The sequence below is a fragment of the Mytilus edulis genome, chromosome 4 (assembly GCF_963676685.1).
Source record: "Mytilus edulis chromosome 4, xbMytEdul2.2, whole genome shotgun sequence".
Taxonomy (NCBI): domain Eukaryota; kingdom Metazoa; phylum Mollusca; class Bivalvia; order Mytilida; family Mytilidae; genus Mytilus; species Mytilus edulis.
This window is the reverse complement of record NC_092347.1, coordinates 55,479,508-55,501,354: the sequence shown is the minus strand read 5'-3', so window position 1 is coordinate 55,501,354 and position 21,847 is coordinate 55,479,508. Positions and strand designations below refer to the sequence as shown.

The following is a 21,847-nucleotide window of genomic DNA, read 5'->3' as shown; positions in this document are numbered from 1 at the left end:
TAAACTACAAATTACATAGTTACAGACAATATATAAACAATTACATTAAATATTGAAGCACTTCAACTACATCAAAAACTACCTTGACCAAAAACTTAACCTGAACTTTGCACTTTCATTTTCTATACTCAGTGGCCGGTGAAATTGGGGTCAAAACTTTAATTTGGAGTTAAAATTTGAAAGATTATATCATTTGGGACCAGGGGTTTTAAGTTTCAAGTTGATTGGACTTCAACTACACCAAAAACTACCTTGACCAAAAACTTAAACCTAAAGTGGGACAGACGGATGAACAGACAAATGGGCTAACAGACAATATACTTAACTTTTTTGTTTTAAAAGATAAACACAAGCGGAGTTTGGGGACAAAAAAAACTGGAATATCATCTCTACATATTAAGAGTATTTAAATTTGCGAATGGACAATTCCTTTGAAATAATTCATTTTCATGTTTTCATTATTTTAGTAAAACAAAAACATCATTTTGGATGTTTAAATTATCTAATTTAGAATATATCATTGGTGATTTTTTCAAATTGGCACAAATGATCTATAGACCGGATTTTAGTAAAAGAAAAAACACATCATTTTTGGCTGTATATTTATCTTATTTAAAAATTTTCCATTGGTGTTTTCTTCAAATTGGCACAAATAATCTTGATACATTTTCAAGCCTAATGTCATAATAAAAAGAGGGGTTCATGAACTCATTTTCAAGTTAAATCAGTCTGAATGATAAAAATCAGTCAAAGAAGGAATCTTTTCTTAATATGTAACTATTTGAAATGGCGAAAAGTAACATTGGACATTAGCGACATCATTACCTCCCCTGTTACTGTATCATATGGCCTTGACAGCAAACTTATATCAGCCTCCCTATAGATTTTGAGGAACCTTGGCTGTCAAAAAGTTACAGTAAGTTAAGTTATCATTTAAAGGTGCATAAACTAAAATTATGCACCTTTGACTTAAAAAAAATTGGCCCTTATTTATAACAATACTTAAAGATATGCTGTAGTAATTTAAAAAGATCTACGTGTTTCTGTTTCTAGTGCATCTTCATCAGGATAAAAACCACAGGCCAGTACAAAATGGTGAAGTGATAGTTTGCACTTCACAATGTCAACAAGGGGAGTAATTATAAATAGAAAAGGAGAGTTGGTATGAAATCAAACTTTAATAAAAAGAATGTTCAATAAAATTTGTTGAATAATGTTTGATCAAATTTTGCAGAGGTACATGCTTCCAATTGGCTTCCCTCAGAGTTACATGCTTCTAATTGGGACCGCTCTGCCAGGGGTACTACTTCTAATTAGTTTTTGCAGACACAGGTATATATGTACTGCTTCCAATCAGCTTCACAACAAGACAGAGGGTGTGCTCCCAATTAGCTTCACTAAGAGGTACGTACTTCCAATTGGCTTCGCTCAGACAACCATACTACTTCCTGTGATGTAATGGTATGGATTTGCAAGTCTATACTACTTCTATTGTTGAAATGGTACATAATTGCAATTAATTGTTGTCCAAATTTGCAGAACATATTTCATTCAACATTCTTGATCCAGTTTACTATCTATATTTTTGTAGATTTTGCATTTACAAAAATTATAGACCGTTGGACAAAGTGAATACTGTAGGGCTCCCACATCCTCACAAGGGAGTCCTTATGATGTCCCTTTTGAGATATTGAATTTTTGATGAATTCTGTTTCTATAAAAGTAGAAGAGTATTTTATATCAAAACGATAACTGAAATAGCAAATCTTTTCGATTTGTTTGTAAACACACCACTTTTAATTGGCAGAGAAAACTAGTGTATCTTTTTGGTTTGGATTCAATAGTGTAAAGAAAAGAAGTTCAAGCCTCAAAAGCCAACTTTCAGGAAATCCATTTTTTGATACATGACGGGAAGACTTAAAATAAAAATCCTCTTTTTGTCAAGTAAACAAATACCAATTTCTAGTATGCAGCTATAAACATAGGAAAACTTTGAATTCATTCTAAAATTATTAATCCTTTCACTGCTAGTACACTTTTTTTCTTTTTCTTTTTCCAGATTTTCTTATCTAAAGCTTACTAGGGAGTTGTTTAGAAAAATAAAAAAATGTGTAATTTATCATGTCAAATCTACAATTTGAATTTAAACTAAAAATTATCACAACTTTTTTCTTCATTTATTAAAATCAAATTTTTAAAGTATATATGAGGTTCATAATTCAAAACTGTTCAAAGAAATAATAAGGGTTTCCTGTTTCACTTAAACTACTTCATAACAAAATAATTTCTAATAAAATCTATTTGGCGCAATGAGTAGTTATTTTATTTTCAAAGATATCATGATTTTTCAAGACCACAAATATTCATTAACTGATATGCTTACAGAGTCTGTTCTCATGAATTCATTAACAAGAAATTAAGAACCAATGATTCTACCCTATTCTCTGGCAATTTAACTTAAAAAAAAAACCAAGAATGTGTGCATTGTACACAGATGCCCAACTCACAATATAATTTTCCATGTTCAGTGGACCGTGAAATTGGGATCAAAACTTTAATTTGGCATTAAAATTAGAAAGATCATATCATGGGGAGCATGTGTACTAAGTTTCAAGTTGAATGGACTTCAACTTCATCAAAAACTACCTTGACCAAAAACTTTAGCCTGAACTTCCCCACTTTATTTTCTATGTTCAGTGGCCAGTGAAATTGGGGTCAAAACTTTAATTCGGCATTAAAATTTGAAAGATTAGATCAATGTGGACTAGGGGCACTAAGTTTCAAGTTGATTGGACTTCAACTACATCAAAAACTACCTTGACCAAAAACTTAAACCTAAAGCGGGACAGACGGACGAACGGACGAACAGACAAACGAATGAACAGACAAATGGGCGAATGGACACACAGACCAGAAAACATAATGCCCCTCTACTACATAGGTGGGGCATAAAAATTAATTTATTGTATTTTACATTTAAATACAATTTATTGAAAATAAAAAACCCAAAGTTTTATATTACTGTGCTTACAAGCTATTTATTCACCTAGTCAATTCAATTAGGTAATAATAAATGTACCTTCATGTGCTACTTTTATAGACAAACAGGGTCAAATTTTTAGACATTTCCCTCTAAAGGAAAAAAAATATTCAATTTTTTTGTTTTAAAAGAATAACACAAGCGGAGTTTTGGAAAGAAAAAAAAAATTGAATATCATCTCTACATATTAAAGAGTATTTTGAGTTAAATTTGTGTACTGACAATTCTTTTGAAATAATTCATTTTCATGTTTTCATTATTTAGTAAAATAAAAACGTCATGTTTTTATGTTTAAATTATTTAATTTAAAATATATCATTGGTGATTTCTTCAAATTGGCACAAATAATCTTGATAAATTTTCAATCCTAATGTCATTTTTAAAAGGGGGTTCATGAACTCATTTTCAAGTTAAATCAGTCTGAATGATAAAAATCAGTCAAAGAAACAATCTTTTCTTTATATGTAACTATTTGACATAGCGAAAAGTAACATCAGACATAAGTGACATCATTTAACCTCCCTTGTTACTGTATCATATGGCCTTGACAGCAAACTTATATCAGCCTCCCTATAGATCTTGAGGAACCTTGGCTGTCAAAAAGTTACAGTAAGTTAAGTTATCATTTAAAGGTGCATAAACTAAAATTATGCACCTTTGACTTTTAAAAATTTGGCCCTTAATTATAACAATACTTAAGGATGTGCTGTAGTAATTTAAAAAGATCTAGGTGTTTCTGTTTCTAGTGCATCTTTATCAGGATAAAAACTACAGGCCAGTACAAAATGGTTAAGTGATAATTTGCACGTCACAATGTCAACAAGGGGAGTAATTACAAATAGAAAATGAGAGTTGGTATGAAATTAAACTTTAAAAACAATGTTAAATAAAATTTGTTGAATAATGTTTGATCAAATTTTGCAGAGGTACATGCTTCCAATTGGCTTCCCTCAGAGTTACATGCTTCTAATTGGGACCGCTCTGCCAGGGGTACTACTTCTAATTAGTTTTTGCAGACAGAGGTATATATGTACTGCTTCCAATCAGCTTCGCAACAAGACAGAGGGTGTGCTCCCAATTAGCTTCACTAAGAGGTACGTACTTCCAATTGGCTTCGCTCAGACAACCATACTACTTCCTGTGATGTAATGGTATGGATTTGCAAGTCTATACTACTTCTATTGTTGAAATGATACATAATTGCAATTAATTGTCGTCCAAATTTGCAAAAACATATTTTATTTAACATTCTTGATCCAGTTTACTTTCATACCTACTTACATTCTCTATTTATAATTTCTTCTTATGGTGACAAATAGTGAAGTGCACATTATCACTTGGGAATTTTGTACTCTTCTGTTTTAACTTATTGAGGTTATGCAAGAACCAAATGCATAAAAAATATTTCTCAAAAGATCAAGTTAACATCAAAATCAGGAAACCTCTAATTCATTCTTCAATTAACAATAACTTTCGAAATTTACGCTATTTTGTAAATTTTCAATTCAAAATAAACCTAGCTAGCATGCTGTTTTGGAAAATAATATGGAAATTTTCATATTAATCTACTACTTTTGCAGTCAGGATTCTAATTTCTACTATGTCAAAATTATCTCCCCTTTATACCCCCTTATTTTTTTCAATTATAACAAGAATGTGTCCTCAGTACACAAATGCCCCACTCGCACTATCATTTTCTATGTTCAGTGGACCGTGAAATTGGGGTAAAATCTCTAATTTGGCATTAAAAATTAGAAAGATCATATCATAGGGAACATGTGTACCAAGTTTGAAGTCGATTGGACTTCAACTTCATCAAAAACTACCTCGACCAAAAACTTTAACCTGAAGCGGGACAGACGGACGAACGGACGAACGAACAGACGGACGGACGGACAGACCAGAAAACATAATGCCCCTCTACTATCGTAGGTGGGGCATAAAAATGAAAGCCATTTTACGGACTTTTTCTGAAATAAAATCAGATAACCTTTGCATTTGTTGATTACTGTATACCCCTTTTTGTTATATTCAAATTTTTTGGATCAAAGAAACAATTGTTCATCATTTAATGACTTTCTTTACAGTTATCCCATTTGTAGAGGACATGGGGCATTGACCAGCATATTTCAACTGTTCTGCTAAGTTTAAAACAAGGTGTTTTTAAAGACTTGAAGCTGATAATCATGATGATTTGATAACTCTAATTTATATATGTATTACTGTTTGTCACCAATGTCTGAGCAAAACAAAATTATATGAAATATGAAAAGGCTGAAATTAAGATTTTATCATAGCTGTTATGTGTTTTATTTGAACCGTTAACAGAAAATTCAATTTGACGTTACTAAGAAAATTTAGAGCCTCTTGATTTTTACCTAATTTTAATATTTTATGGAGATTTTGGCAACATAATGCAATAAGAAATACGCAAATGTCACTATATTAGCAATACTATGCCCCCTTTTTTATATATGCCTTAATACATACAAAGAGAAATGACTAAAGACAAGGTCCTTGACAGAATACTGGTTCTTACAGTGATTCCTACCCCTTGAACATAAGAATAAAAAAAACAGTAAAAACTTGATATAGACTACCGGTATTTGTTCATGATGATCAGCAATTTTCTTCTGATACAGTTTACTACCTAGTAGCTTATTAATTTACCTATCCTAATTCTAATAGATCTTGAAAAATATAGTGATGTGCCAGAAATTGTTATTTCGCTTTGTTTAAATGAATTAATTATTTACATGGGCAACAATGATAGCCTTTTTGGGTTTTGCATTTTCACTATAAAAGATTTCTTAAAATATCTTATCAAATTCTGAATTTTTAACACTTTTGGGTGTAAATAAAATTGCAAAACACATGTGGAACACAGAATAATTTTGCTCATCATCGAGAGTTTCCTCCAGTGTTCACGCTATTTCTAGTTTACAGGGAAGCAGAAATTAAATTTACTTCTACCTATTATCTTGGGTGTAAAAATATGTGGCACCAATCATTTTAATTACTTGCTTTTAACATAAGGATGACATGTTGTCAAGTTTACTCTTGAAAACTGATAAATTTATTCACATGGCATAAGTATGCTTTTAAAAGATCAATCTTATCTTTTTATGGATATTTTTTTAGTGGAATTTATGCTTAGGCATCTTCAAGATCCTGAAGTATTTTCACTCAATATATATAAAAAGATGATGTGCTATGATTTTGACACATCTCTCCAAAAGAGATCAAATGACACAGAAATTAACAACTATAGGTCAATGTTTAGCCTTTAACAATGAGCAAAGCCCATACTATAGTACGCTATAAAAAGCCTAAGTGTACATCGTGTAAAACAATTCGCTTTTGTTTTGTGAAATTTTTTCTCAATTAAGAAGTTTACAGATATATCTAAGCTGCATACTATAATTCTAGTACAAACATGTTTACAAACAAGATGCAAAAAATCATAAATCAGTGTTTGCATTTGCTAAAAGTAGGTCACGTGAATTCCAATCACTGGGTAATTAATTGTCAATAAAAGTGCAAATTTACGTCATCTTTAATTGAAAAGCATGATATTTCTGTAAGGATAATAAATAAGAGAAGTTCTGATGGTCAACATTATATAGCGATCAAATACTCTGTTCAGTTTTGGCTTCAAGAAAGCGAGGAGAGTGGGAGAATATGACAATAGTGGGTTATGATATAATATCAGTCAAAGAATAGAAAGTGAAATATATAATATTGTAGTGAATCTGAAAAACAGCAACAAAATTACTTATGAAAATTTGGGAGTGAGGGGGGGGTTGCTTATAAAAAAATTGGGGATTGGGGGTGTTGCTTATAAAAAATTGTGGGATTTATTTCAACCGAATTAAAATTTGAAAAGCAATTTTGCCATAAATATTTCTTTCTTATATATTTAATGTGCTTTAACTGGAATGAAAAGTTACAAATAGCACACAACACAGTTATAAAAGTAACATCAGACATAAGTGACATCATTTAACCTCCCTTGTTACTGTATCATATGCCCTTGACAGCAAACTTATATCAGCCTCCCTATACATCTTGAGGAACCTTGGCTGTCAAAAAGTTACAGTAAGTTAAGTTATCATTTAAAGGTGCATAAACTAAAATTATGCACCTTTGACTTTAAAAAAATTGGCCCTTAATTATAACAATACTTAAGGATGTGCTGTAGTAATTTAAAAAGATCTACGTGTTTCTGTTTCTAGTGCATCTTCATCAGGATAAAAACCACAGGTCAGTACAAAATGGAGAAGTGATAGTTTGCACGTCACAATGTTAACAAGGGGAGTAATTATAAATAGAAAAGGAGAGTTGGTATGAAATCAAACTTTAATAAAAAGAATGTTGGGGTCAAAACTTTAATTTGGAGTTAAAATTTGAAAGATTATATCATTTGGGACCAGGTGTACTAAGTTTCAAGTTGATTGGACTTCAACTACACCAAAAACTACCTTGACCAAAAACTTAAACCTAAAGTGGGACAGACGGATGAACAGACAAATGGGCTAACAGACAATATACTTAACTTTTTTGTTTTAAAAGATAAACACAAGCGGAGTTTGGGGACAAAAAAAACTGGAATATCATCTCTACATATTAAGAGTATTTAACTTTGCGAATGGACAATTCCTTTGAAATAATTCATTTTCATGTTTTCATTATTTTAGTAAAACAAAAACATCATTTTGGATGTTTAAATTATCTAATTTAAAATATATCATTGGTGATTTCTTCAAATTGGCACAAATGATCTATAGACCGGATTTTAGTAAAAGAAAAAACACATCATTTTTGGCTGTATATTTATCTTATTTAAAAATTTTCCATTGGTATTTTCTTCAAATTGGCACAAATAATCTTGATACATTTTCAAGCCTAATGTCATTTTTAAAAAGAGGGGTTCATGAACTCATTTTCAAGTTAAATCAGTCTGAATGATAAAAATCAGTCAAAGAAGGAATCTTTTCTTAATACGTAACTATTTGACATAGCGAAAGTAACATTGGACATTAGCAACATCATTACCTCCCCTGTTACTGTATCATATGGCCTTGACAGCAAACTTATATCAGCCTCCCTATAGATTTTGAGGAACCTTGGCTGTCAAAAAGTTACAGTAAGTAAGTTATCATTTAAAGGTGCATAAACTAAAATTATGCACCTTTGACTTAAAAAAAAATTGGCCCTTATTTATAACAATACTTAAGAATGTGCTGTAGTAATTTAAAAAGATCTACGTGTTTCTGTTTCTAGTGCATCTTTATCAGGATAAAAACTACAGGCCAGTACAAAATGGTGAAGTGATAATTTGCACGTCACAATGTCAACAAGGGGAGTAATTACAAATAGAAATGAGAGTTGGTATGAAATTAAACTTTAAAAACAATGTTAAATAAAATTTGTTGAATAATGTTTGATCAAATTTTGCAGAGGTACATGCTTCCAATTGGCTTCCCTCAGAGTTACATGCTTCTAATTGGGACCGCTCTGCCAGGGGTACTACTTCTAATTAGTTTTTGCAGACAGAGGTATATATGTACTGCTTCCAATCAGCTTCGCAACAAGACAGAGGGTGTGCTCCCAATTAGCTTCACTAAGAGGTACGTACTTCCAATTGGCTTCGCTCAGACAACCATACTACTACCTGTGATGTAATGGTATGGATTTGCAAGTCTATACTACTTCTATTGTTGAAATGATACATAATTGCAATTAATTGTCGTCCAAATTTGCAAAAACATATTTTATTTAACATTCTTGATCTTGAAACAGCAACTAAATTACTTATGAAAATTTGGGAGTGAGGGGGGGTTTGCTTATAAAAAAATTGGGGAGTGGGGGTGTTGCTTATAAAAAATTGTGGGATTTATTTCAACCGAATTAAAATTTGAAAAGCAATTTTGCCATAAATATTTCTTTCTTATATATTTAATGTGCTTTTTTTTTAACTGGAATGAAAAGTTACAAATAGCACACCACACAGTTATTACATGGTCCTAGACTAAAAATAAGTTGGGGTCAATTTAGGCCGTAACACATATTTACAAACAAAAGTGCATAAAGAAGCTATAGGAAAGAGAAATTTGTTTCTTTTTGGTAATTTCTATGCTTAATTGACACGATACAAAAAGTCTGAGACTTGCATTGAACCTTTTGTAAAACAGTTCCAGTACTCTGGTACTGCGCAAATTACAGAAGAGAATGTCTAAGTTATATTGGTAAACTGTGCACTAAAGAAACTTCAAGTATGAGGCATTAAACGGTGCATTACCTCCCCTTGACCCTGTTAAGACTTAGATCAATTACAACTGAGTCGAGTACCTGTAGCAATAGGCTTGATATTTAGAAATGGCTGTGACTAGAAGTAAATAAGGATAATTTACATATTGCTACATGTAATCTCTTGAATGTATCATTACACCAATTTTTACAATAATATTTTTGATTTCTATCCATTGCTATACTAAAAATATTTACAATATTTTTGTTATTTTTAGATTCTCCATTCTTAACCAATGTAAATGTTAACTTAATAAGAACCATTTTATCTGTTGAGCCACAAGTAATATAAATCCATAGCATTTAATGGTAGAGAGGAAAAGAAAGTTGAGTGAAAAACACAATACACTAACCTTAATTAAAACTTCCACTATTGTTGAAAATGGAGAATCTTTACATTAATTATTTTAGAATTTATCAACTACATTCTTTCTCTTGTTTATGCAAGATTTATATGAACCGTTCATATTGGAAACTGTTCCATAGAGTAAGAAAGACTGCAAAGGGAAATATGGTCACTCTTGGTCTTCTTCAGACTGGCAGCAAAATCCTTGCAAAAGTGAGGCATCTGTTTGGTAGTGCAGGATGTACAAATTGGCAGCCATGTCCAGTGTCAGAATGAGGATGTTAAATCTGATGTCTTGTGAAGAGAGTGCTCAGCTGTCAACATGTTAAGAACATTCACATAATCTCTAAGGAGTAATTAATCACATAATTATATCCTTCAGCCACAGTAATTGTTATCTGAAAAAGAAATACACTTTTAAATTTTCTGTCATATTTTAAGACACTGAAATAGGCAAAAAATAGCAAACTGGGAATAACAATTTAAGCAGAGAAACTTTTGAAAACAATTATTTTTCCCTTCCTAAAACTTGACAGGTCATTCCAGAAAATAATAAATTGTAAAAAGATTATAAAAATCACATGATCTTAATTCGAAAATTTTATAAATCTATAAAATAGTTCTTTCTTACCTTTAAAAGTATACTCTAATAGTCATTTCCAACATCAAACTGTAAGGACAAGCTGTAATGCTAACCTGAAAAATAAAATGCTTAGTCATTGAAAACAGTAAAAAAGTAATCACTGTTGGTATACTTATGTACATTATATAGAAATATGTGATATATAACATATCTAGGTGAAAGAAGATGCAGAGAAAACATCAATGTGACAACATCCCAACAACACTAACAAATATGACATACTTTCCAACCTCTGAAACCTCAAACAGTGAGAATCCCTCTTTAGGGGAAAATTTTGCGTTAATGACATTTTGAAGTTAAATATAGGACCTGTACATGCACTAACTTATCTACAAAACACCAATAAAACCAGACAAAGATCTCTATCTAGTTGGAGTTGACATAGCAAAAATGATTTTCAATTACCAGTACTAATAAATTAAACATTAAAACTACTGACCAAAAGTTTTCAAGCCCAGTGATAGCTGATTGTTTGTTTCTTTTTATTGACAGTATGATACAATTTGTTTAAATAAAGGAATAATATACGTACTTGTATTTAAGATATCTTATACCACAAGTCTTACTCCCCTTCATGAAAACATTGGCACTGTTTTATAACCTAAAAAGGAATTAAAATTGACACAAATTATATATTTTACAAATTTGTTAAATTGCCAGCCTAAATTTTTATTAATCTATTCTGTATTCTGATTGTGTAATAGTGAGTTATCTCCCACTGAAAGAAACATTCTTGCTGTTTATTGTACTAATCTCCCTTGAAGTAAAAATTCTATCAGGATTGACTTTTCATGGCATTAAATTTTATTCTTGTACCGGAAAAACATTTATCAAACTGATAAATATATTTTTTTGTGTGTTGTAAATGTGCAAAATAACAAAAATGTGTGTTGCCTTATAGATAATCCTTATAGACTTTATCACATTTTTCCTGATAATGTACAGAGTTAATTAGCTTGAATATACTTGCATTATTTCTTTCATGACAAAGCCTCAGACTTGGTTGAAGATCAATGTAATAATTAATCTTCATTCCAGCTGCTATCCTTGCTGCTTGATTGCTTACATGGCAAAGCCTCTAACTTGGTTGAAGATCTAAGTAAACATCATTCATGGAGTTGCTTCTAATCTGCCATCTGGACTGAAACTTGGGACTGGCTGGTGAAACAAAACTAAAATTATAAATTAGATTATATTTATAAGACTGTTGTTGGTCAATATAAATGAAATAGACATATATTCCTTCAAGCTTCATATCCTGACCTGCATCAATGGAGCCATTTTCAGTGTCTTATTTGGTGAACAATTGTAATTTTGTTGGTACTTCATTTCGTGGTTTAGCCAAAGCCTGCATACAAGTCCTTACTGTCTGACATCAGTGTGATCAATTCAAAATTTTAGAACCTTAAGTCAACAACAAAAAAACATTTGACCTCTTACAACTTTAAGCCTAGTGCACATTTTTCTCTGTAAACTTATTTTATGATGATAAAATTTGTTTAAATAGCGGAATTATATACGTACTTGTATTTAAGATATCTTATACCACAAGTCTTACTCCCCTTCATGAAAACATTGGCACTGTTTTATAACCTAAAGAGGAATTAAAATTGACACAAATTATATATTTTACAAATTTGTTAAATTGCCAGCCTAAATTTTTATTAATCTATTCTGTATTCTGATTGTGTAATAGTGAGTTATCTCCCACTGAAAGAAACATTCTTGCTGTTATTGTACTAATCTCCCTTGAAGTAAAAATTCTATCAGGATTGACTTTTCATGGCATTAAATTTTATTCTTGTACCGGAAAAACATTTATCAAACTGATAAATATATTTTTTTGTGTGTTGTAAATGTGCAAAATAACAAAAATGTGTGTTGCCTTATAGATAATCCTTATAGACTTTATCACATTTTTCCTGATAATGTACAGAGTTAATTAGCTTGAATATACTTGCATTATTTCTTTCATGACAAAGCCTCAGACTTGGTTGAAGATCAATGTAATAATTAATCTTCATTCCAGCTGCTATCCTTGCTGCTTGATTGCTTACATGGCAAAGCCTCTAACTTGGTTGAAGATCTAAGTAAACATCATTCATGGAGTTGCTTCTAATCTGCCATCTGGACTGAAACTTGGGACTGGCTGGTGAAACAAAACTAAAATTATAAATTAGATTATATTTATAAGACTGTTGTTGGTCAATATAAATGAAATAGACATATATTCCTTCAAGCTTCATATCCTGACCTGCATCAATGGAGCCATTTTCAGTGTCTTATTTGGTGAACAATTGTAATTTTGTTGGTACTTCATTTCGTGGTTTAGCCAAAGCCTGCATACAAGTCCTTACTGTCTGACATCAGTGTGATCAATTCAAAATTTTAGAACCTTAAGTCAACAACAAAAAAACATTTGACCTCTTACAACTTTAAGCCTAGTGCACATTTTTCTCTGTAAACTTATTTTATGATGATAAAATTTGTTTAAATAGCGGAATTATATACGTACTTGTATTTAAGATATCTTATACCACAAGTCTTACTCCCCTTCATGAAAACATTGGCACTGTTTTATAACCTAAAAAGGAATTAAAATTGACACAAATTATATATTTTACAAATTTGTTAAATTGCCAGCCTAAATTTTTATTAATCTATTCTGTATTCTGATTGTGTAATAGTGAGTTATCTCCCACTGAAAGAAACATTCTTGCTGTTTATTGTACTAATCTCCCTTGAAGTAAAAATTCTATCAGGATTGACTTTTCATGGCATTAAATTTTATTCTTGTACCGGAAAAACATTTATCAAACTGATAAATATATTTTTTTGTGTGTTGTAAATGTGCAAAATAACAAAAATGTGTGTTGCCTTATAGATAATCCTTATAGACTTTATCACATTTTTCCTGATAATGTACAGAGTTAATTAGCTTGAATATACTTGCATTATTTCTTTCATGACAAAGCCTCAGACTTGGTTGAAGATCAATGTAATAATTAATCTTCATTCCAGCTGCTATCCTTGCTGCTTGATTGCTTACATGGCAAAGCCTCTAACTTGGTTGAAGATCTAAGTAAACATCATTCATGGAGTTGCTTCTAATCTGCCATCTGGACTGAAACTTGGGACTGGCTGGTGAAACAAAACTAAAATTATAAATTAGATTATATTTATAAGACTGTTGTTGGTCAATATAAATGAAATAGACATATATTCCTTCAAGCTTCATATCCTGACCTGCATCAATGGAGCCATTTTCAGTGTCTTATTTGGTGAACAATTGTAATTTTGTTGGTACTTCATTTCGTGGTTTAGCCAAAGCCTGCATACAAGTCCTTACTGTCTGACATCAGTGGGATCAATTCAAAATTTTAGAACCTTAAGTCAACAACAAAAAAACATTTGACCTCTTACAACTTTAAGCCTAGTGCACATTTTTCTCTGTAAACTTATTTTATGATGATAAAATTTGTTTAAATAGCGGAATTATATACGTACTTGTATTTAAGATATCTTATACCACAAGTCTTACTCCCCTTCATGAAAACATTGGCACTGTTTTATAACCTAAAAAGGAATTAAAATTGACACAAATTATATATTTTACAAATTTGTTAAATTGCCAGCCTAAATTTTTATTAATCTATTCTGTATTCTGATTGTGTAATAGTGAGTTATCTCCCACTGAAAGAAACATTCTTGCTGTTTATTGTACTAATCTCCCTTGAAGTAAAAATTCTATCAGGATTGACTTTTCATGGCATTAAATTTTATTCTTGTACCGGAAAAACATTTATCAAACTGATAAATATATTTTTTTGTGTGTTGTAAATGTGCAAAATAACAAAAATGTGTGTTGCCTTATAGATAATCCTTATAGACTTTATCACATTTTTCCTGATAATGTACAGAGTTAATTAGCTTGAATATACTTGCATTATTTCTTTCATGACAAAGCCTCAGACTTGGTTGAAGATCAATGTAATAATTAATCTTCATTCCAGCTGCTATCCTTGCTGCTTGATTGCTTACATGGCAAAGCCTCTAACTTGGTTGAAGATCTAAGTAAACATCATTCATGGAGTTGCTTCTAATCTGCCATCTGGACTGAAACTTGGGACTGGCTGGTGAAACAAAACTAAAATTATAAATTAGATTATATTTATAAGACTGTTGTTGGTCAATATAAATGAAATAGACATATATTCCTTCAAGCTTCATATCCTGACCTGCATCAATGGAGCCATTTTCAGTGTCTTATTTGGTGAACAATTGTAATTTTGTTGGTACTTCATTTCGTGGTTTAGCCAAAGCCTGCATACAAGTCCTTACTGTCTGACATCAGTGTGATCAATTCAAAATTTTAGAACCTTAAGTCAACAACAAAAAAACATTTGACCTCTTACAACTTTAAGCCTAGTGCACATTTTTCTCTGTAAACTTATTTTATGATGATAAAATTTGTTTAAATAGCGGAATTATATACGTACTTGTATTTAAGATATCTTATACCACAAGTCTTACTCCCCTTCATGAAAACATTGGCACTGTTTTATAACCTAAAAAGGAATTAAAATTGACACAAATTATATATTTTACAAATTTGTTAAATTGCCAGCCTAAATTTTTATTAATCTATTCTGTATTCTGATTGTGTAATAGTGAGTTATCTCCCACTGAAAGAAACATTCTTGCTGTTTATTGTACTAATCTCCCTTGAAGTAAAAATTCTATCAGGATTGACTTTTCATGGCATTAAATTTTATTCTTGTACCGGAAAAAACATTTATCAAACTGATAAATATATTTTTTTGTGTGTTGTAAATGTGCAAAATAACAAAAATGTGTGTTGCCTTATAGATAATCCTTATAGACTTTATCACATTTTTCCTGATAATGTACAGAGTTAATTAGCTTGAATATACTTGCATTATTTCTTTCATGACAAAGCCTCAGACTTAATAATTAATCTTCATCATCTGCTATCCTTGCTGCTTGATTGCGTACATGGCAAAGCCTCAGACTTGGTTGAAGATCTTAGTAAACATCTTCCATGGAGTTGCTACTCATCTGCCATCTCGACTGAAACTTGGTCCTTTAAGCTTCTTTCCAGATCTGTGTCAATGGCGCAATTTTCTGTGTCTATGCTCTTTTTGCCTATAATTCATTAACCATTTTCATTTTAACTTTTAATCAGTATTATGAAGACTGTTTAATGATACCATCATTATTTCTGAAATTACTGTATGCAGATAATTATCCAAAAACAATCTGATGTATACATTTTGAACAAACAATCTAAACAAAGTCGTATTTTCCCAATTAAAATGTAAATAATTATGTAAATATCCATATTTTCAATATTAAGAGTGTATTTGTTTTAATAACTCAGAAATTAATGTGATGCATGTTTAAAAATTGTTTAATTCTAAATTGGGGATCAGTCTATTTATAATTACAATAATTCTTTTAAAATTATATTTCAATAATTTAATTTTGGATGTAACGCATCTTCTGATTGGCTGACGTTATTTTGTTGTCAGACCGTAGACATAATTTAGTCATGTGACCGTGACGTCATCAACATTTTTTCATGGTTTTCTACGGTTTAAAATGGACTTTAGAATTAAATTATCAGAAATGACTAATATTTTTTCTTTTTATTCGAAATAACATAAAAAATGTGGTGCACACTGTTCAACAACCCACTACGCATCAGTCATTTCTTAATAAGGGAATAAATTTGAACAAGAAGTTATGGATAATTTTGTAATAAAATTTTAAGCAGTTTTTCAAAGGAAAAACTAATTTCTATTACCCAAGCTTTAAAAAAAATAGTTTTAAGCCCAATTGTAATGACCAAATACTTACATCATCATTATCTGGCAACTAAAACGAAACAATTTTCCTTCAGGTCTAGGACTGAACTTTCATCTGGGCTCCTCCATCTGAAAATCCTCAATCTGCCAGAAAAAAAGGAAAAGACAACATTAGACATACACAAAGGTCTTAACAGAAAACATACCTGGGAATCCTCAATCTGCGTCGTGCCCTGCTAAAAAAAAAAAGGCGAAATTAGACATATACAAAGGTCTTAACAGAAAACATACCTGGGAATCCTCAATCTGCGTCGCGCCCTGCTAGAAAAAAAAGAAAAGGCGAAATTAGACATACACAAAGGTCTTAACAGAAAACATACCTGGGAATCCTCAATATGGTCGCGCCCTGCTAGAAAAAAAGAAAAGGCGAAATTAGACATACACAAAGGTCTTAACAGAAAACATACCTGGGAATCCTCAATCTGCGTCTCGCCCTGCTAGAAAAAAAGAAAAGGCGCAATTAGACATACACAAAGGTCTTAACAGAAAACATACCTGGGAATCCTCAATATGGTCGCGCCCTGCTAGAAAAAAAGAAAAGGCGAAATTAGACATACACAAAGGTCTTAACAGAAAACATACCTAGGAATCCTCAATCTGCGTCTCGCCCTGCTAGAAAAAAAAGAAAAGGCGAAATTAGACATACACGAAGGTCTTAACAGAAAACATACCTGGGAATCCTCAATATGGTCGCGCCCTGCTAGAAAAAAAGAAAAGGCAAAATTAGACATACACAAAGGTCTTAACAGAAAACATACCTGGGAATCCTCAATCTGCGTCGCGCCCTGCTAGAAAAACAGAAAAGGCGAAATTAGACATACACAAAGCTCTTAACAGAAAACATACCTGAAAATCCTCAATCTGCGTCGCGCCCTGCCAGAAAAAAGGAAAAGACAACATTAGACATACACAAAGGTCTTAACAGAAAACATACCTGGGAATCCTCAATCTGCGTCCCGCCCTGCTAAAAAAAAAGAAAAGGCGAAATTAGACATACACAAAGGTCTTAACAGAAAACATACCTGGGAATCCTCAATCTGTGTCGCGCCCTGCTAGAAAAAAAGAAAAGGCGAAATTAGACATACACAAAGGTCTTAACAGAAAACATACCTGGGAATCCTCAATCTGCGTCTCGCCCTGCTATATAAAAAAGAAAAGGCGAAATTAGACATACACAAAGGTCTTAACAGAAAACATACCTGAAAATCCTCAATCTGCGTCACGCCCTGCTAGAAAAAAAGAAAAGGCAAAATTAGACATTCACAAAGGTCTTAACAGAAAACATACCTGGGAATCTTCAATCTGCGTCGCGCCCTGCTAGAAAAAAAAGAAAAGGCCACATTAGACATACACAAAGGTCTTAACAGAAAACATACCTGAAAATCCTTAATCTGCGTCGCGCCCTGCTAGAAAAAAGGAAAGGCGAAATTAGACATACACAAAGGTCTTAACAGAAAACATACCTTGGAATCCTCAATCTGCGTCGCGCCCTGCTAGAAAAAAAGAAAAGGCGAAATTAGAATTACACAAAGGCCTTAACAGAAAACATACCTGAAAATCCTCAATCTGCGTTGCGCCCTGCTAGAAAAAAAGAAAAGACAACATTAGACATACACAAAGGTCTTAACAGAAAACATACCTGGGAATCCTCAATCTGCGTCGTGCCCTGCTAGAAAAAAAGAAAAGGTGAAATTAGACATACACAAAGGTCTTAAAAGAAAACATACCTGGGAATACTCAATCTGCGTCGCGCCCTGCTAGAAAAAAAGAAAAGGCGAAATTAGACATACACAAAGGTCTTAACAGAAAACATACCTGAAAATCCTCAATCTGCGTCACGCCCTGCAAAAAAAAAAAGTCCACACGACCTAAAGGAAAAAAAAAGGAACCATTAGACATACACAAAGGTCTTAACAGAAAACATACCTGGGAATCCTCAATCTGCGTGAAGCCCTGCCAGAAAAAAGGAAAAGACAACATTAGACATACACAAAGGTCTTAACAGAAAACATACCTGGGAATCCTCAATCTGCGTCGCGCCCTGCTAGAAAAAAAGAAAAGGCGAAATTAGACATACACACAGGTCTTAACAGAAAACATACCTAAATCCTCAATCTGCGTTGCGCCCTGCTAGAAAAAAAGAAAAGGCGAAATTAGACATACACAAAGGTCTTAACAGAAAACATACCTGGGAATCCTCAATCTGCGTCGCGCCCTGCTAGAAAAAAAGAAAAGGCGAAATTAGACATACAAAGGTCTTAACAGAAAACATACCTAAATCCTCAATCTGCGTTGGGCCCTGCTAGAAAAAAAGAAAAGGCAACATTAGACATACACAAAGGTCTTAACAGAAAACATACCTAAGACCTCAATCTGCGTCGCGCCCTGCTAGAAAAAAAGAAAAGGCAACATTAGACATACACAAAGGTCTTAACAGAAAACATACCTGAAAATCCTCAATCTGCGTCACGCCCTGCTAGAAAAAAAGAAAAGGCGAAATTAGACATTCACAAAGGTATTAACAGAAAACATACCTGAAAATCCTCAATCTGCGTACCCAGATTCCCAAAATATATTGTTTCGATACAAAAAAAATATAAAAAAGGGAGATTTTTTTTTACTTGAAAAATGTCACTTCCGGTATTGTTTGATAGTTTACTCGACATTGATTTCAAAAATATATGGTTCTATATACAGTTAACTCTCGTTGTCTCGAACTCGGTTGACTCTAAATTTCCGATGAGTCTAAGTTTTCACATGGTCACGAACTTTGTTCCATATAAATCTATGTATTTTGACTCCAGATGAGTCGAAATTGGATGAGTCAAAATTTCGGTTGAGTCTAACTAAATTTACGGTCCCAAGGTTAACAAAAGCATTCAAAATTCATTATTTATCTCAAACTAATAGAAATATTTCAAGACATGACCTCCGGGATTTGAATGGATTGAAGAAATAATCTGACAATACATGTGTTATTAAATTTCCGGTTTCTGACCACTGTAATTGATTTATGACATGCTATTTCCAGGAGTGTTTACCTACGATTATCTTTTATAGAATTTTCATAAATAATTAGTGATACATTGTTAATGTTTGTGACCAATGTATTTAAAATGTTTACAAAACAATTAATCATGATTTACACTAATGAGCTTGGGTGTGTATAAAGTGAGGATTAAGACTTCCGTTGATGATCACCTAAAACTACTCAATTGCTGTCTTTTATCTTGTATTTTCTATTGAAAAGAAAGAGCGAGATGACGACGAGAGTTGACTGTACTTTTACATTAATTTAGTGAAAAAAATTGCTACTTCCAGTTTAGAAAAGGTCACTTGCGGTTGGTTTTTTTTAAAGGTTAAATGGATTGCAACCTAATACAAAAAGTCCCATGACTTTATTATGTATACACATGAGTTATAAAAAGCAAAGGTAAAATTATAGAACGTAAGAAGGTCCGAAACAAGGGCCTCAAATCAAAAGACCCTATGTTTTAATTATATACGATAAATGAGTTATATAACCATACAAGTAATTTTAGATATTATAGGGGAGAAAACTCTCATTAAATGACTCTGTACTCTTTCAACTGAAATTTATGTATTAGGACATGTCGCAAATAATAATTCTTAAAAATGTTTTGTTGATATCTTATAACTAAGATTTCTGAAAGTGAGTGAGGCCAAAAAAAAAAGGATGTGTGGTTCCAGTTACATCTGAAAGTTAGGGAAGGTAGGTAGGGAATTTTCTTTTTATTTTATGTTTTTTTTTTACATCGAGTCTATGGGAGCAACATTCTGACTTTAACAGTGCTTAATGAAAAATGACAATAAAATCTTAAGGGTAGGCTACTTTTAAGCCAAAAAAGTAGGGATGGTAGGGTTACTGGAACCACACATATATTTTTATTTGGCTGATAACAAGCCAAAATCAAAATTTTAAACATGACCTTGACCTCATATTCACTTTTATGGACCAAGGATCTCAAATTAAATGACCCTATGTCTATTACTTATGGTTTTCCGGTATAAATACATTTCACTTATATCAAATGCAAAAGGGGAAACAACTCTCATATAGAATCTTTATACGGCTTTGGTCAGAATTAAACGAAACATCCTGAGGATATAACGAGCAAATTGGAAAAATAAGTTTGTCAGTTTCTTATACAGTTGCGATGTTTTCGAAATAACAAGAGAAACAGTGTTTGGGGAGATAACTCTTACATGGAAAAGTATTTGGTTACGCAGTAGTAGTTACAAAAGTGTACAAACTGTACGATATCATATTCCAAATATCTAAGCAACAACTTGCGAAACAACACAACAGCTAAGGAAAAAAATAGGCAGAAGAAAAACTAGAGGCTCTTAAGAGCCTGTGTCGCTCACCTTGGTATATATGCATATCAAACAAAGAAAACAGATCGTCAGATGGATTCATGACAAAATTGTGTTTTGGTGATGGTGATGTGTTTTGAGATCTTGCTTTACTGAACATTCTTGCTTCTTACAATTTTGTCTATCTATAATGAACTTGGCCCTTTAGTTCCAGAGGAAAATATTTTGTAAAAACTAATAAAAATAGTTAAAAATTGACTATAAAGGGCAATAACTCCTTAAGAGGTCAACTGATCATTTTGGTCATGTTCACTTAATTGTAGATCTTACTTTGCTGAACATGATTGCAGTTTACAGTTTATCTATAATAGTATTCAAGATAATAACCAAAAACGTCAAAATTTCCTTAAAATTACCAATTGGGGGGGGGGGGGGGGGGGGGGGGGGGGGTGGAGGGGGGAGGGGCGCAACACAACAACCAGTTGCCAAATTCAGCTGTGAATTTCAGCGCAGATAGATATTGACTTGATAAACAATTTAACAGTTTGTCAGATTTGCTCTAAATGCTTTGGTTTCAAAGTTATAAGTCAAAATCTACATTTTACCCCGATGTTCTATTTATAGCCATGGTGGCCATCTTGATTGGTTGGCCAGGTCAGCAGACACATTTTTTCAAAGTAGATACCCTAATAATGATGGTGGCTAAGTTTGGTTAAGTTTGGCCCAGTAGTTTCAGGAGAAGATTTTTGTAAAAGATTACAAAAATTTACAAAAAATTGGTCAAAAATGTCTATAAAGGGCACTAACTCCTTCAGGGTCATGTTGACTTATTCGTAGATCTTACTTTGCTGAACATTATTGCTGTTTACAGTTTATCTCTATCTATAATAATATTCAAGGTAGTAACCAAAAACTGCAAAATTTCCTTAAAACTACCAATTTAGGGGCAGCATCCCAACAAACGGTTGTCCAATTCATTTGAAAATTTCAGGGCAGATAGATTTACACTTGATTATCAATTTTACCCCTTGTCAGATTTGCTCTAAATGCTTTGGTTTCAGAGTTAAAAGCCAAAATCTACATTTTACCCCTATGTTCTATTTTTAGCCATGGCGGCCATCTTGGTTGGTTGGCCGGGTCAAGCCACACATTTATTCAACTAGATACCCCAATGATGATTCAACAGTAGCCAAGTTTGGTTTAATTTGGCACAATAGTTTCAGGAGAATATTTTTGTAAAAGTTAACGACTCTGGACGCAAAGTGATGAGAAAAGCTCAAGCT

At 32.3% G+C, this 21,847-nt stretch overlaps 1 protein-coding gene across 1 annotated transcript in view; it reads right to left on the bottom strand.

Annotated features, from left to right (window-relative positions):
* LOC139519975 (complement C1q-like protein 3) overlaps window positions 1–20,927 on the bottom strand; it is a 33,808-nt gene extending 12,881 nt beyond the window's left edge. The window contains exons 1-13 of the transcript XR_011663776.1: window positions 16,219–20,927; window positions 15,277–15,504; window positions 14,838–14,906; window positions 14,284–14,485; window positions 13,846–13,914; window positions 13,292–13,493; window positions 12,854–12,922; window positions 12,300–12,501; window positions 11,863–11,931; window positions 11,309–11,510; window positions 10,871–10,939; window positions 10,327–10,391; window positions 1,038–10,093 (exon numbers count right to left, since the gene is read on the bottom strand). The gene's annotated coding sequence lies outside the window, so the exon portion shown is untranslated. The remainder of the gene's footprint in view (window positions 1–1,037; window positions 10,094–10,326; window positions 10,392–10,870; window positions 10,940–11,308; window positions 11,511–11,862; window positions 11,932–12,299; window positions 12,502–12,853; window positions 12,923–13,291; window positions 13,494–13,845; window positions 13,915–14,283; window positions 14,486–14,837; window positions 14,907–15,276; window positions 15,505–16,218) is intronic.
* Between the last annotated feature and the right edge of the window lie 920 nt (window positions 20,928–21,847).